Genomic DNA, 18063 nt, shown 5'->3' on the forward strand with positions numbered 1-18063 from the left:
TAGGAATGAACAGCTGTGGGGTGGTTGGTTTGTTTTTCTTTTGCGTATATTAACGAAATATTTTTTATTCCTTTTCTTTTGTGCTACCAAGGAGGTAAAAGAAGGAAAACAGAAGTAAGATTTCCTACTCCTAAACTTTTATAAGTAGCAATGAACCTTCCTGTTTAAACACTTTATCTCATTGGAAACAGTTTTCTGGAAAAGAAAGGTGACCAAGGTCATTTGGCAGGTGGTTATAAACGTATGGGAATGAACTAGGCCTGAGGTCTGAAGTCATAACGATTTAAAATGTGGTCAAAATCTGATGCTTCAGCAATATTCCCTCCCTGCAAGAGTAAATCAGGAGACTAAAGCTAATTCAGAGCTGTTCAGAAAGATCCCAACTCATTTTCCAACTCTGTTTGCACAATTTCAGGCTTGCTTTTGATTCTGAAATATGTTTCATGGTGTCTCAATCATTTGCATGTTTCCCAAGGCTGGCACTTGCAGATATTATTGTGACATCCTCAACAAAACACGTGAGTTAAAAGCCAAATTCCGTTTTGTGCTAGCACTTAGAATTCTTAAACAAGTCAAATTAAGGATGTATTTTGTAGTAAGACCTCAACGAATGCAAGGAGGCAGCCTTATGGATTTTTAGAAAGTTTGCACTGGGTTTGGATCCGTTTGTTGGGTTGAGTCGTTTGGCTTTAATGTCCCCAGAGTCAAAATTACCAGAGGAAGTTCAAGAAGGGATAAACACTTTTCCAGCATGTTGCGAAGACGGTTCCAAACAGATATAACATATGGGTGATCTCAGAATTAGGGACTGAAGAAAAGCCTGTTGAAATATTAGATGTAAGAACGAAGGTGAGAGCATCAGCCTTTTCTTAGTCAATACAGAAACAGTGATATAGTTGGGCCAGGTTCTCACTGACATGAAGGCCGGTGTCATTGTTCTAGCAGTGTAAAGGAGCCTTTGTTTAAGTGAAAATTGGCTTCACTGAATTTAACTATGAGGATCACTTAAGCCGATGTCCTGTCCAGAGCTGCTCGTGTTGTGGGATGTTCCCAGTGCTATACAATTGGAAACATCTGGCTTATTTCATGGAAGCTCTCAGCATGCAGGACTCCAAGTCAAGCCATTTAGAATACCTCAGGGTAATGCTTATTCAAGTAACAATGGATGTGTTCACTAGAAGAAAATCCAGAGGACCACTGAATTGTCTTCATCTTATGCTCACATGCATCCATCTGTAATATAACCAGTAATATAACCACATGACATAGAACACTGTTTTTATTTGTGGGGAACTGAGAGGGGAAAAGAACATTTTACATCATGCATTTTTCAGTTTTATAGGCAGAAGTTATTATGATGGCACAGTTTTACTCAGCTCCAAAACATTTTTCTTTCAGTCAAGCAGTTTCTCTCATTACTATGAAGAGCTCTATTCACCTGAGTGTGAGAGGAGCACTCACAGCACTGCAGGTTTGCAAGTGATGGACAGTTTAATACATGTTACACTATGACACAGATCCTCATGTTTCCGCTCCCTTGCTTAAATCCGGCGTTGTGAACAGCATCAGCATCATAACAAAGGGAATTCTGTAAGTTCTCCTTAAGGTACAGTTTTGAGTGGATGTCAGCATGTGGAAATGCATTTGGCCTCAGCTACTGATTCTCTGGCTACATGTACCCTTTATGTCTGTGTGGTTTTCCCTTGAGGCAAACTGTTAACTCATTTGTTCTGACTTTCCTGACTCTTGATTTTCCTATTCTCATTTCAGTTTCTTCCTCATACTTGTACATATGTTTCCTTTCCTGCTTCTTACTTTTTTCATGATCAATGCCCCCCTTGCTTCCTATAGCTGGTCTTAACTTCCCTATCGTATTTCTCCTTACGCAGATCCTCCCAATCTGACATCCAGTCTCTCATACTTCTGTATGTCTCTATTATCATTCTCCCTCAGTTCTGCGTGCTCTTTCCTTGCCTGTGATGGGAGCACAGAGAGAAGAAACCTCCAGCCACTTCCAGCCCAGCTTACTGCCTGGGCTCCATATGCTTTGTGCTCTGGTTTGGTCGTCATCCCTTGGTCTGTTCCAGCCTTTGGGTTCCCCATACAGATCATCTGAATTAGCTTACTCTTGCTGCTGCAAGCCCTTATGTGTGGTGTTAGCCCATGTAAGTGCCTTTCACTTCCACGTGGATGAGGAAGCACTTGTCTCATGTTGGCTTTGTTTAACCACTGGCATTATCCTACCACCAAAATGTGGTGGGGTGCATACCAGTTCTGTTTCATTTACAGCTCTGAATGTTTCAATGTGGCTAATGATGAAAACTACGACAAGCAATAGGGAAGGAACCTTTGGCCGCTGTGGGATTGCCTTCAGAATGCTTTGAAAATAACACTGCTGTCCTCTGATACGTATGTTCTGTAATTGTACAAAATGAAGAGGCTGATAGAAGGGGTAGATAAATCTATTCCAAAGATGTTCTGATGCATGAATACACAATGCATTGAAACTTTCCTAAGGGAATATAAATGAAACAGCTGCCTCTGGCAATCACCATTGCTGTCAGAAGCCTGCAGCCCTCTCCATTACAATTCACCTGGTTGACTCTGTGATGTTATGACACGCAGGAATTTCATTATTCCTTCCACCACAAGCAATAAATTTGTGCCTTCAAGCATAAAATTCGAGTATGTTTGAAGCTTTGCTTTGCCTGCATAACACATAAATGTTACCAGTCAAAGTTTTCCAGTGTTTTTCAAATTCCTGTCACTCCCATTATGGCATTCTGCAGCATGTGACCTTCACAGGCTGGAATTTTATGCCATGAATAAGAACTTTCTCTTCTATGGGGTATCTTTCTGGCTTGGTTCACTTCTAAAACACCAAGAATTTATAGGATAAGAAGGTTCATTAGTGAGCAGCTCTGGATGTCAGCTTTTCTCAGTAGGTATAAACTGGCATAGCAAAGCTCTTCTACTGGAGTAAATTTAAACCGGAGTGGTTTAAAACCCGAGTCTTCACTGAAACCCAAGGGACAAATTTGGATGGCGGCATTTTAGAGTGGGGGAAGGTTTTTTTTCTCCTCTCAGAACTAAACATAGTTCTGGCAAATAGCCTCAGACTGCAATTCTTGAGGGAGTCATAATAAGCAAGCCAGGGCAAAGAGGGATGTTTTTTCTCCCTGCCTAGTTCTTCCCCATAAAAAGGTGAAAGGTCAAAGATGAACTTTAATACTAATGAAATTCTGAACTTCAGAGCAGTCATTTGTCAGAACAGTAAAAAAAGTCAAAATAAAAAATGTTTTATTATTGGCAACAATCGGTTGGGTTTATAAGCGCATATATCTCTGTCCTGACTCCTTTTAAGCTTTGAGAGAAAGGGAACTTTGAGTTATTAAACACAGACATTAAGCAATCCACAGTAGGGGTTTCGGGAGTTCAGCCCATACTTTTCCCCTTATGTGCCCTTCTGCATCTTTCCAGCTGACTGGAGGAGCAAATTAGGGCTGTCTGCAAGTTATCACAAGTTCTTTTCCCCTGGCTTTTTTGACCAAGACGGTCATTCTCAAGGTTAATTTCCTTCTTCCTTCTGTCTAGGAATATTTCATGCAGATTAGCAAACTTCGCATGTCCTTATTATAGAAACAATTCTGTTGATTCAAACTGCCCCTTAGAGAAGCAGCTTGACAGATTCATGTGTATATGTGCACGTACATTCAAATGCTCAAGGAAAAATGTTTGCTTATGCTGAAGTTCATTAAATTTAATCTCCAGAGTTGAAATACATTTAATGAAAACTTTGTTATCTGTTTGGGTTTTGCAGTACCACCCTTCTTGGGCTGGTAATGTACCAACAAGATGGTTGCATTGTGCTTCTCATGTTACAGATTATCTGTGCTGATGATGATACACAACTTGTAATCATTGTGGGGTGTGCTAATAGGAATCTAACCTGTGAAATACAAAATAGAACTTGTAAGTTCAGCAATACTGGAGTGGTCAAATGCATTATCAACCAGCAAGACTCTGCAGGAAAGCACGAGGAATGACCAGAGCTCCAGAAAATATGACCTATAAAGAAAGGTTGTGTAACCTGTGCTTGTTTGGTATATAGACATGATGTCTGAGTGTGGGAGTACAGTTATGGGAGACAGAAGGGACATAAAAATATGACCTGCTACAGAAAGAAAGAGAATGGTCTGTTTTCTATGTCTATGATGAACAGAGCAAGAAATACCAGCTTTAGCTACAGGAAGAAAAGATAAATAGGAGCAGCTGTCAAGCAATATGAGTGTAAAGCATTCAGACATGTTTTTGTAAGGATATTGTGGCTTCTTTATCACTAAGTCTTTATAAACAGGTTAAGCAGCAAGAGTGGAATTCACTTCACTGACAGCTGAATCCAATGGGAGAGAAACAGGTACTTCCAGTATGTGATTCATTTGACCCACTTCCATTATACTTTGAAGGAAGACTAATTGCACTGTGGAAGTGCCTGTTTCTCTCAAAGGGCTGTGAAAAACTTTAGAAAATCAATTCAAGTCTAAAGGTCTGCTTTGTAGATGCCTATAGCTCCGTTAGGACTGTACTGCCTCTTGTTCCTGTAACTGCACTGACATCTTTGATTTTGTACTGGTGAAAATGGTGAGGCTGATGGCCTCTTGAGGTTTCCAGACTGTAAAGAAAATGAAGAACGGTCATTACAGAAGATCTGCCTAACTAAAGGCCTAGCTGAAAACAAAGGTTGCCGATTCAATAGAATGACAGTAACAAAGATTTGTTATTCTTTGATGGCTGCTTGGCTAAATAATTTGGAATAAATTAATGAATAATTTACTGTTAATAAGCAAACAAGTGCATTATCACCTCACAGTGAGCAAACCAGCACCCTCAGTTAGTCAAAGAAGTCAAGAATAAAAGAAGCATGAAGATCAATTATCCTGTAAATTCCTGACTATGGCCTTTCCAGCACAAAACTGTATGAACAGTTGCTGGGTGTATTGCTAGGTTCTATGTAAAAATAGAGGATTCCACATCCTGGGCTCATTTCATAAGCATTATTTTTACTGGAGAAAAATGAGACTCCAGGGAAATCCAAACTCATGGAATGGCCTTAATGGCGTGAATTCCTTCCATCCAATTGATGAGCTGCAGAATCAGCTCAAATCGTTCAGCCTGTATTATAATGAGTGCACTTAAGAAACTGGCAGGGTTGCGTGGCAAATGCAATTATAGAACCCAGCCTTCCTTTAAATGTTTTGCATCCTGAGATCAGGTGGAAGGAAACGCGTTAGTGTAATTGTCTCTCACCTATTTCAAGGCAATGCTCTATTTTTCAAGGGAGAAGAATCATAGAAGCCTCATCTGTGAAGTTTCTCATACTGATAGTTTAGCTTGACTGGTACAACCAGCTATAAATGTGTCCTGCCGCTTATTGCTATGTTCTCTCAATATTGTCAACCTGCAGTTCCCCTAGGAGCTGCAATTAAAAAGTCACTAGTAGATTTAATGAAATCTTAATTACATTTCCCATCTCAAACCTATGTGCTGTGACACTGGCTGGGGAAGCGGAAGTTTGGGGTAGGTTAAAGTCAGACTGTGTTTCACCTGATCTTTTCTGGAAGTCTTGTACATATTCACTTCTTGAGAGGAAAAAAAACACGGATGTTTTTGCTCTTCATCCTAGGCCTTGCACCTATGCTTGGATGGCTGATTTCTCCACAGGTATCTGTTGATAAGTGTGTATGACTTTCACCACTAATGGCAAATGCAGCAGCTGTTACTGAGCTGTTACTAAGCTTTCTCACCTTCCCACTTGGTTTCCTTCTTATTTTTGCTCTTCTAGCTTCCTCATGCATTTGGGGGACTTCTGTCTGTGTTTCATGCTTAATAGGTTAGCAGTGGCACAAGCCAAGCACGCTGCTGCTTGCTGGAGAGGCCAGTTACCTTTGCTGTTATTTTGGATAAACAGAGAATCTGGACTAATGGACTGGAATCTAAACCTACTGCTTTCCATCTGTGACTACATGTCCAGGCTGCAACTGAGAGCTAAGTAGATGTATCTTTCACAGCTCAGGTTGCATTCTTTAAGCGCAGCAACACATTTCCAGACCCATGGCTCTGGTTTTGACTTTAAGTTGCCTTCTCCTCTCCATTGCATCCCAGTGACAGTCTGACGCTTAAAAATGCAGTCGTTAAGAACTGTGCTGTTAGTGCTCAGTCACATCCAGAGACGATTATAGATCTAGAAATGTAATCATTCGATGGCAGTTGCTCTCAGCTAGCTCGCATGATATTTAACCATCATTCATAGATGAAAACAAGTATATTGGCTTCATTCTTAAACTGGAACAGCAGTGTGTGTTTGCGTGTGTATATATGTAAGCACACCATGCTTTGTTATTGTTAGGTTCATATGTTTGTTATCCTAGTAATTTCTTCACAAATAATGTATGATTATAAACTTGTAAACTACATAGGAAAGACATCCACATTGGAAGAAAAAGGAATGAAAATCCTATGGGAAAGAGAACAGCAAGAATGTTCGGTGGTTTTATTCTTTTAACTCAGCACAAACAATGCTTTGAAAAGCCACTTCGTCCAAATAAAATAAAACCTTTGGTTCCCTTCTGCCTCCTGCCCCTCAAACACACAGCTCCCTAGCATTTCGAAGGCACAGGAATTAAGTCCTGGCTGAAGATCTTTAGATGGGGGTAGGGGGAGAGAGTGGGATTGTCCATATGGCAGGAAGTACATGCCACAATCAGAGAGAAGCAACTGCCCTAGGAGCAACTAAGTTATTGTAATGCTTCTGTAAAACCATTTCTTTGAGGCATCTAAAATACCATAGAGAAAGCTGTCTAAAAGCAAATGTTTAATATCATACAACATTTCCTTCTTACTTAATATGTTCATTAAATCTTGAACTTTTTCTTTGAGGCTATGAATTCTTTCTCTTCAGCTCGCTTGTATTTGTTTAGCTGAACAATAGTTATTTCAATAGGAAATTAAGGATGGACTCTGTCCTTCTAAGGGTACTAAGGGTAGCGTTTTGATTCACTAGACACAGAGGATAATTGTGCTTCATTTTGAAGTTTTTTCCCCTGATCATCTGAGGAAATTCCCACGGACCAGAGGAAATCATTTATCTGCCTCAAGAAGAGAGCACGTAAAATTAAGTGAAATTTTAATCCTACTTTAACACAGCTTGAGGAGACCTTACCTTCTTGGGAATATTGATTTTGCTTTATTGAAGCTTTACCAATTAAAATATATACAAAACTGTTTGATATATGCAGCTGAGGCAAAGAACCTTCTTCTCATGAACTCTGTGCATTTCCCCCCCCTAATCCTCCTATTAAAGTTTAACCCTGATAAAAGCAACAACCTTGCACATACTTGTGTCAGAGCAGCTGGGCAGGATTTTTCCAAAGGCTCATCTAACCCATCCAGTATCCTGTCACTGTGAGCGGCTGGTAGCTGGGGGAGGAGTGCAAGAGCATTTATGAGAAAACCCTATTCTTTGTGACCTGTATTAACCACAACCAGCTAAAAATTCAGGGATTTCCTCAACCAAAAGCTGTATCTGGGCCATCACGTTTGGTAGCTGCCAATGGAGCTAGCGTTCAGGAATGTATCTAATGCCACTTTGAACACACTTACGCTTTTGGCCTCCACAACATCCTGTGGCAAAGAGTTCCACAATTTAATGATGTGTGAGAAAAAGAACTTCCGTTTGTTTTAAATCTGCTGCTTATCTCTTCACTGGTGTCCGACCTTTCCTGTGTTTTAATAAATAGTAACTGTTTCATATTCCTTTGCCACATCATTTTTGCTTTATAAAGCTTTCTTATATCTCAGTCTTTTTTGTAAGTTACCCTATTTAGTCCTTCCTTATAGAAACAGCCATTCCATATGTATATCCTTTTCTGAGATGTGGTGAAGACAGTCATGTGCTGTGTCCCAGAAACTCAGGAATGTTTTATGTACCCTTTAACTAACTTTGTGTTTGCATTATGATCATCGCAGAGCACTGATACGGAAGTTTTCAGGGATGTATCAATGAATGAGTCTTAGATCTTACTTCAGTGTTAGGAGTTATTGTGTCTGTCTTTGCATCTATATAAATGATTCTTTTTCCCCATGTAAATTACTCTGCACTTATTGACACTGAATTTCATACACCACCTGATTGTGCTGAGCATTGGACAATCCTTTTGGAGCTCTCTGTGACCAATCAAGTGTGACCTGGAATTTTGCCATCTCTGACAAGTTGGGGCTGTTCAGGGGCTGTTCAGCCTGGAGAAGAGAAGGCTGCGTGGAGACCTCATAGCAGCCTTCCAGTATCTGAAGGGGACCTATAGGGATGCTGGGGAGGGACTCTTCATTAGGGACTGTAGTGACAGGACAAGGGGTAACGGGTTGAAACTTAAACAGGGGAAGTTTAGATTGGATATAAGGAGGAAATTCTTTCCTGTTAGGGTGCTGAGGCACTGGAATGGGTTGCCCAGGGAGGTTGTGAGTGCTCCATCCCTGGCAGTGTTCAAGGCCAGGTTGGACAAAGCCTTGGGTAAGATGGTTTAGTGTGAGGTGTCCCTGCCCATGGCAGGGGGGTTGGAACTAGATGATCTTGAGGTGCTTTCCAACCATAACTATTCTATGATTCTATGACACACGATCAATTTTTCAGAACTACAAAAAAGAAAAGACAGTTGTATTTCGCCCTAAATGTAGTTACTTCATTCTCATTGATCATTACTTCTGAATGGCAGTCAGGCCAATCCCAGTTCTTCAGCAGAGGTCATGCTGTTGTCCAGCATAAGAGAACCTTAGCCTATTTTAGGTTCCAGAACTTCTGAATATTATTCAGCTTTTAAGCTGCTCTGGAAATTACTGTGCCCCTTTCCAATTTGTGACTTCTGGTAGAGATGCATTTGACAGCTTCTTATCTTTCTCCTGGTCTTTGCAAGTCACTTGTATATGCAGATAACATAAGGAGAGCTGGAACTGCTGGCAGTTTTGAACTGTTTGAAATTGTTTTGAATTGCTACTGCTTTAGGTAGATAAAGCTGTTCTGATTGAGCATGGTAACAGCTGCATGAGTCTGAGTGGGAATTGCCTGAGGATGGGAAAACAGCAAAGGAAAACAGGACCTGAAAACAGCAAAGGCGGCTCCAGCTCCATCTTGTATAGGATGTTAACTGTATCATTTGAAAGGTATTAGGGATTGTAACCAGATGAAATAGGCTCATACCTTGGGGACCTTTTGTTTGCTTGGATTGATTATTTACCATCTGAGAGACATTGATAGAAAGGGCTATTAACACATTCTTTTTAAAACCAAACTCCATTCTTCCTTAAACAATGGTTAGCTTCTTGTTCAAGCAAAAGAACTAGCCACCTTGCCTTTACCATTCAGTTTTTGAAAGCAGGAATTAAGAGCATGCTGACAGGCTAATTAGGTTTTAGGTTTTACTCCTCATGGATCTTTTGTTTCTATCTCTCTGTATCTGGGTACTGACTGAAACTGAACTTGTACTGGTGGCTAATCTTTGTAGCAGTGACTTACAGGTGAAGAAAATACACCCCAACAAACTCAACCAAATCACTGCACATAAACCACAGAATGTCTTTAAATTAGTTTTAAAACAGAAGTAGGTTGTGAGCTGTTCTAAGGGTTCATCACTTCACCAGCCACAACAATTGCTTGTTAGCCTGATTTTTCTTGCAAAAATAATAAATTATTTCCATATGGGAATGAAAAAATGGAACCTGGAACAGAATCAGACTGCACCTCTGTAACTGGTTACCTGAGTTCCTAACTGTGGTAACCACTAACTGTGGGTCATTCATACTAAAGCATGTCAACATCTTTTCCTACATGCCCTCTGTTCAGCATGTATTTTGCAGAGGGTCTTCTCACTTTGTCTTCTTCAGCTTTGTAAACTACATGCAGTAGGTTTGGAAGTTTTGGGTTTTCTGCATTTTGCTTTTCCCTAATTTTTTATATCACTTTGCCACCAGAGAAGAAAGAAAATGTTATTAATATTACCAGGAAAAAAAAGAAGCTGTGTGGTTAAGAATTTAATCTTCTTCAGGCATGTATTCTGTGGTGCTATACACAGCTAAGTGATGTCAGATAGGCTGCTGGTGTCACCCAGTGGACAGACAAGTTGATCACAGATAGCTAAGTGTCACGTACAGAAATCTTCCTTTCTGCAGGAATAGCTCATTCCTAACTGACAGAAATAGCCTTAATTTTACAGTAGCTAAAATGAGAGGATATTTGAAAGCTCCTCTGTTCTAATGCCATGTCCCGTACTAAAAATGTACAGAGCAAACCAGGAAACAGTACATGTTCCTTACTGTTATTAGGAAGTGAACAAAGAACAGTGAAACAACAATCAGTTGGTGCTCTCCCCTACTGAGAAAAAGTAACTAAAATAACCAAACCGAACAGTGTTTGTGTCGGTGTATACGGAAGGATATGGGGATTATTAAAAACCAGTCATAATGCAATTCTGTGCAATGGAAAGCAAGACTGCATTTTCTTAGCCTAATAGCAGCTTGTAACAGAGGAAGCAACTTGTCACAAGAGATAAGCAAGACCTGGAGAATCCTCTCTTCACAGTGTTACAGCAAAAATGTATTTCAAAACGCAAAACATATTCTTTGCATGCAAAACATCAATGGAATAAATCACCTCTGAACTAATCTCTTACAAGAATTTCCAATGTTCCCAGACCACAAATGAAAACCATACATGTACTTAAAACTAACCACAGTGCATGTTTCACCTTAGACTTTTTCCTGATTTGCAAAGGGTACTTCTCAGAATGTTGGAAAACACACGACTTTTCTTTTCTTTCTTTTTTCTTTTCTTTCTTTTCTTTTTTCTCTTCTTTTATTTTCTCTTATTTTCTTTTCTTTCTTTTTTCTTTTCTTTCTCTTTTTTCTTTTCTTTTCTCCTTTTCTTTCCCAGGTTTCTGCCCAACTGATGCAAAAAATTACAGTGGTTACTAATCCTTGGGGTTTATTAATTATTTATCCTTTTAATTATCCATTTATAATTATATGATTATATATAAATTATAAATTATTATAATTTATTAATTATGAATCCTTGCAATGCCACAGTAGCCACACATGTACCCCACAGGGTTTCCTGGTACTGTGCCACAGAGGTAGGAAGCCCCCACAAAACTCAAATCTAGGGATTTTCGATCCAGGTTTGAACTTTTTGTTCTAGCATTTCTAAACTTTTTTTCCACTTTGGAAATACTTCTTTAATATTAAATTTCCCATAGATCACATATTTGGAGTTTGTGCCAAATAAACACTTCTGATGAGACAACCTTTCAGATAGTTTAGAAAGCAGATAAACAGAAAATCATGCCAAAAAGACTCTTCAAAGTTTGAAACATGCTGGAAAAACTATCTACAGTTTGATAAAACCCACCTGAGCACAAGGCATATTTTTGTTCTTGTTTCTTTCATACAGCTGTCTTCACTAGGATCCTTGTTTGTTTATGAAGATGAGACACAGACCACTATAATCTGCCCCTGAAAGGACATCTGATTGTTAATGAGGTGATCATACTCCAGGTCTGACACACGGGGAGTTCAATGATTACTGCACCTGCATGTTTTTACTTCCTCCTAGATCATAATACTTTGGAGCACATCAGGACAAGCAGCCTGGGATGTGACCCACGGGAATAGAAAATATAGAGGAAAGTGTTGACAAGTTAGATTGCCAAATAAGTCAAGTACAGATTGAAGAATAATTTAAAACCATCTCCATAAGTGACAAGCCTAGGGTCAGTCATCCCCTGTTACCTGTGGTGTTCAGTCATCTAAATGTTGCAGGTGTTTCTTAAGGTCTGATGTAACCGTAAGTGCTGTGGAGCTCAGCCAAAGCATAGCCTCTGAAATCAAGACAACAGGAGAAAGAGAGTTGTGCTTTAACTAGATGAGCCAGCCAGACAGGCTGTGGTAACAGCCAAGAGCAGACTTCAAAGTCTACTCCCTAATAATTTGAAGGTCTCATAGGCACCTCTTATCTCGGACAGCTGATTGTAGTATATTCAGTTTATATTCATGTGTACGTGCTATCTGCGTTGGTCTTTCAGGAGTGTGGTGAAGACTAACTTGTTTGAGAAGTCCTTTGATATTTTGGGGGTAATTCCGTACGTTGGTTGATCCTACAAAGCAGGCAGGAATGCCAAGTTCCAGAGCCTTGTGTTCACATCTCTAGTGCAGACATCATATCCTTAAGAACCTGCCATACTGCTCTACATGATGGTATCTTTTGAATACAGCTTCCTCACAGTGAGAGCAAATCCTACCAGGAAAAAAAAAAATAATAGGAGACTCTATAGTCTACAGGCCTCCCTGGTGGCCTTCTGAAGTTAATGGGGAGTTTGCTGCTGTATTTGGGGATGTTGGATCAACCCCTAAATGGCTGTGCCAAGAGAAAAGCATTAAAACAGAGAGAGCTATGAGAAGCACTGGCCTGAATTAGATGTTTGCTGAGGGTATATTGTGCTGGAGGCAGCAGAAATCTAAAGGAAAGAAAGGAAAAATAAATGGATCAGGGAAAAGAGATTGTAAGTGATTTCAGACAGCAAGAGAATGCGCAAAGTTTTGGTTCTCAGTTTCAGATGTATGGAAAACAAGATTACAGTCAAATGAAATGAAAAGTACTTTGTTCCTTTAATTTTGCTCATTTTTAGACATAATTGAGTCTGTAAAAAAACAGTGTTGCTATTGACCCATAGGAAATGTATCAATAAAAGCAAATGACTCAAAGTCACAAGGGAACCTTGCAACACCAAAGATACAGTGAGAAACCGTGTCAGCTTGTTTTCCTCTTACCAGAAACTGCAGGCACAGCATGAATGACAGCTGTGGATTAAGTAGGTTTGAAAAGTTACTACTGCTTTTGATTCACATGCAATGCATCCTGTGCAACGGTGTAATGGCTTGGAGGCATAGCTAAACTACTTCATCGTATCCAGAAATTAACTGCTAGTAAACTACTACCATCAGTGTTTACAATTGAGTCATCATAGTCCAATCTTGGCTTAGATTTCCCTTCTGCGAATTAATGGCATACAGTACATTCCTTCTCTTATTTACACTGAAGTGATTCATATGCAGCTTCTCTGATTTGGTATTACTATCTAGTAAAACAGAAGCCCTGTATGGGAAAATAACTGCAAGTAGGTATAAGTCTGACAAAACAAAACAGACAAGCATCTTACATTAGCAATATGTGCCATGGATGGTTGAAATCAAGTTTCAGAGAATCGCTAAGGATATTGCAAACCTCTTAGTTTTAATGGATTGAATAAAAAGGCATTTGTCTGAGACTAGCAGATAATTTGCAATCAAATACAGACCACTTTGTCCTTGAAAAGGCAAGGACTCAGTAAAGATGCTGAAAACAATATTCCCTCCATTGCTCTCACTTCCCTTGCACATTCTTAAGAAGTAAAGCAAAATAGCATGACTACAACTCTAAACAAATTCTTAGAAAGCATCCTCAGATTTTCTACATATTATACTTGGAAGGTGGTGGCATTTGGAAGAGCAGAGCATCATTCAAGAGCATGATACACTGGGCTTGCATCTTCATAAATCTGGTATGGAGAAGCATACCAGAGTGTTTTGTGGATTTTACTATCACAAATTTAGCTGATAATAAGAAAAAAATTAATCTTATTTGCTGAAATAATATTTAAAGATCTAACATGGGCATTTTTCCAAATATTCACAGTTGGTGCTTCATTATTATTGCTGCTTTTAGAGTACCACACAGGGATATATGAAATATCTGAGGTACTGACAGTAACATCTAATGGAAAAAGACTGTATATTCTTACTGTGTGGCATAAGTAAGCAATCATAAAAGAAACAGTCACTTGGGGGAAAAGAAGTCCTTTCATCTACTCCCCTTCTCCCCATCACTTACCTGGGAGGATAAGAGCACAGTTACTGCTGCATGCTGTAAGGAGGAGCCTACTGCATTTGATCTAAAAGGAGAGGATTTTCTGACTTTGGAACTTGACTGTTCTCCTTCCTCTTCCTTTGTGATCTCTGCATACATGTGGTAACTGGGGAAACATCTGCAGGCTGAATTATGCCCTTCTTTAAGGGTTGCAGAGGAAGGCCAGACATTTTCTGCAGGCGTGCGCGGTCCATTCCTGAAATACACCACCACTGCTGGAATCAGTGACAAAATAGGCATTGATTTGGTAACTGGTGGTGGTTTTGCACTTCTAACTCATCTGCTATATGATTCAAACTAGAAAATTAATAGTGCAAATTAATCACACAGTCACAGCCTGGCTGAGGTTGGAAGGAACCTCTAGTCATCCAGAGGTCGTCTAGTCCAACCCCTTTGCTCGGTCACCCTCACAGTGAAAAAGTGTTTCCAGATGTTCAGAGGGAACGTTCTGTGTTTCAGTTTGTGCCCACTGTCTCTGATCCTGTCACTGCACACCACTGAAGAGAGCCTGGCTCCACTCTCCACGTACCCTTCCTTCAGGTATTTATGCACATTGATGAGATGTCCCTGAGCCTTCTCTTCTCCAAGCTGAATAGACCCAGCTCTCTCAGCCTTTCCTCATAGAAGATATGCTCCAGTCCCTTAAACATCTTCATGGCCCTTCACTGGACTGTCTCCAGTATGTCTATGTCTCTCTTGTGTTGGGCAGTCCAGAACTGGACACAGTACTCCAGGTATGGCCTCACTAGTCCTAAACAGAGGGGAAGGATCACCTCCCCTGACCTGCAAAGGACAGTCTTAACTCAGGTGGTAGATCTTAAATCTGATCCCCACTCTTTTGAACCTCCCTTTTCCTGACCAGAACCAGTTCCCTACTGTTGGATTAAGTATAACTAATTGGCAGGTTGGCAGGTTTTTCTGGTGGCTAGATTATAATCCAGACAAAAACATTATCAGTGTTGACAAAGATGTTTACAAGGTAGAAGGTAAATGAATCTCACTAAAGGAACATGGCGATTCTCAAGCTGTCTTCCTTGTAAGAGGACTTCAATATAGCCACAATGTATCTTATGCTAAATTAATCAGCAAAGATACAGAATTCAGACAGTGCAAATTTTATCAAACCATGTTCAGTAAACCAGAGCATGTTCTTATAGCTTTCGTCAGTATTATTAAGGAGATTTTTATGTACTAAGCACTCAGAATGATTCCCATGGCATGTAATGCACCAGCATGAGCTCTCTAAATCAATTTAATTTCATTCAAGGCTGAAATCAAGTTTATCTTAGGCTTCTGCCCAGACCCAGCTTTCATGCTGTCAGGTGTTATATGAACTCACAGTGGATTACCTTATCAGATAGTAAATTTAAATGTTATAGCTAATGCATATAAAGCAAGAGTCTTCAAAAAAGGCTTTCATTTACTACACACTTTTTTTTTTCCTCTTTTCCGTTTCTGCTTCCACCTCCATAGTCTCAGTTTATCAAAGCTGCACTAAGAGGAGTAGGGAATCAGGCAGGTCATTACCTGTCCCATTGTCCCCAGTAGTTTCCTCAGTATAGGACTGGAATCCACTGTCTGTTCAGCACAAGTATATCTCAAGGACCTACACAGGGCAAGTCTGTACTGTACAGTGTACCTCACTGCAGTGATCCCAAGTCGATGTGCTTGGCTTGGTGCAGTACCATGCAGAGCTGCTAGCCTAGCCCTGGGAACAGTACAGTGGGTTAACATGCTGCTAAGTCTGCACTAAACGACCCCATCCCTGTAGTCAGTCCAAGTGCAGTGACACTCTGAGGCAGCTCTACTGCTACCAGTTGTGGAGTGGGCTTCTTTGGCACTTGCCTGGCAATTTTAAAACCATGCAGTATGGAAACACTCAGCACAGAAATATCTGCTGACCTCAGAGGAACCATGCACCCCAAGTACCTGCTCACCAATTTGAGTAACACGTTGCCCATTGATCGCATGTCTGGTTCAATGTTCAAGACAGCAGTGTCTGCATTTTCTGGTGGTTGGCTGGGGGCTGACTTTCAGAGGACCATTCAGTCTGCTTTGGTACCTGCTGACATAAAAACAAGTTCATAAACCACATCCCCAACTGTTCTGTGACTATGCCTGACCTAAGGCTGTGTGGTGATATCACAGCCAGTCATCCACAGTGCTCCAGATCTTCCTCTGCAAATTCCTCGGTTCTCTGGCTGCAGTGATGTTATTTATGTGGCTCTCAGTTGCATGTGGAACATCATTTTTTCATCAACAGCTCTGTCAGCTTTGGCTTTAAAAAATAACAATGGAAAAACAAGTCAAAGAACTTACTGATCCCATCCGGTGTTTAATGGTGCTGACACTGACGTAACACTATCATATGCCTCAGAGATATGAATACCATCCCAATACAAGTTATTGATAGAAAAAGGTGTAATTTAAGAAGAAACTTAAGCTCAGCTACGACTGGGAGAATAGTTGCAATAGTGAATCCTGCTCTGTTGTAGCACTGGAAAAGGAGAGTACAAATACAAAAAAGCAGAGCAAATGCTCTCACTATTTGTCTGCTTGGCTGGGCTCATGAAAACTCACATGGCCAAAAAGACAGCACTTAGTGCTATGCAGCAAAAAAAAAAGCATGAAGCAGATATAACTGTTTGATTTTTCACTGAATCTAGAGCCATTAAAATCTTTGCATTCCAAACAAATGCTCTACAGTTAATTTGTTCTGAACATACACAGTAACAGTGTGATACGTGTAGTAACATTTTACATACCATGAGACATACATCAATATATGTTTGAAAGAGCCCTTGATAACTATGGAAAATGAACAACTAACAAAGGCTCTTTTGAAAAAGATAAATGTAACTTCAAAATAATACCTCTGATTCATACCTTAAATGAAAAACTTTCAAATAAAAAATAAGTATTTTAAATATTGTGCTCCTTGAGACTCCTTTATTTTTGTTCCAGACAGAAAGTAGCTATGGCAGGACTGCTGTGGTGATATTTTTGTTTCCCTAATTCTTTAAATTGGAGTAGATACCACATAACCCACATTTCTGCTTACACAGGATTCTCTCCCGTTAAGATTGAAGTGTGTTTTTCATTCTATGCAGATTTTGTTCTTGTTAATTTGTGTTAAATAAATTAATGTTAAAATAAATCAAAATCAGCCTAGTGCTGCCTCTTTACTTGCAGTTTGCCAGTTTACCCACTGAACTATTTTTATTTCTTCTTAACAAAATCTTCGTTTGCATGCCAGCATTCTGTACTCTCTACAAATGTTACAGATTCTACCACACCACTGTGTGACTATTAGTTTAAATCTACCTGAAAATACTCCTTTTGCAGATTTGCCCCTATGAATTAGATCTTAGGTAATCCTTTCAGAAGATGTTAATACAAAGTGTCTGTGTTTAAACGTATTTAAGGGCTAGAGAGACAAGACTCAGAAGAGTTTTCTCAGAAGGAACTTTAATCTCTAAATTTCAGGTCTTTCCTATAGCTTGTCCAAATTATCTCTGCTTTGAAGAGAAGAATTTTCTGCTCGCAAGGGAACTACTAAATGACAGGTAGTGGCAATATGTCTGGGTTTAATGAGCTCTGATTATGTTATGCTTACTTAAGACAGAAAGAACTAAAAGGATTAACTGTCTTCTAAAGTTGTAGCCAGGAGCAGGATATGGATTTTCTACTATTTGGCTCCTTGTAATGAAGACCATGTCTAGCACAAGAGTGTGCTTGGGGCAAAGAACCTTCATAGAGACCATAGACCTGTGTGAAAGTGGACACTAATGGGACTCCAAAAAGAGTGGTATTAAGTCTTGGAATCTACCACTTGAAGAAAGACAAATACCCTATATGCTTAACTGGCTGTAGACAGTATTCACCACTTCTGCTATGATGATTCATAGTTTTCTTTGTGTGGCATTTAAATATTTGTTGGTTTATGGGGTTTTACTGTTCACTGTAATTATTTAGATTGCTGACAACTGAAAAAAAAAATAGAGCTATTTTAATTGCTATAAAAGGAGATTATTTGATTTTTGGAAGAGATGAAG

The 18063-nt window shown here is 39.7% G+C and overlaps 1 protein-coding gene and 1 long non-coding RNA gene across 3 annotated transcripts in view; one reads left to right on the plus strand and one right to left on the minus strand.

Annotated features, from left to right (window-relative positions):
* Nucleotides 1-18063, plus strand: part of SNRPF (small nuclear ribonucleoprotein polypeptide F) — a 273142-nt gene that overhangs the window by 70673 nt on the left and 184406 nt on the right. The window lies entirely within an intron of this gene.
* LOC136007133 (uncharacterized) lies at nucleotides 10877-12862 on the minus strand. Of its 2 annotated transcripts, none has more exons than XR_010609491.1 (4): nucleotides 12053-12862; nucleotides 11836-11924; nucleotides 11456-11559; nucleotides 10877-10982 (listed from the first exon to the last, which is right to left on the minus strand). It is a non-coding gene; the product is annotated as an uncharacterized LOC136007133 (long non-coding RNA). The 2 variants fall into 2 exon arrangements; XR_010609490.1 differs by having other exon boundaries at nucleotides 10954-10990.

The sequence above is a fragment of the Lathamus discolor genome, chromosome 1, assembly GCF_037157495.1.
Source record: "Lathamus discolor isolate bLatDis1 chromosome 1, bLatDis1.hap1, whole genome shotgun sequence".
Lineage (NCBI taxonomy): Eukaryota > Metazoa > Chordata > Aves > Psittaciformes > Psittacidae > Lathamus > Lathamus discolor.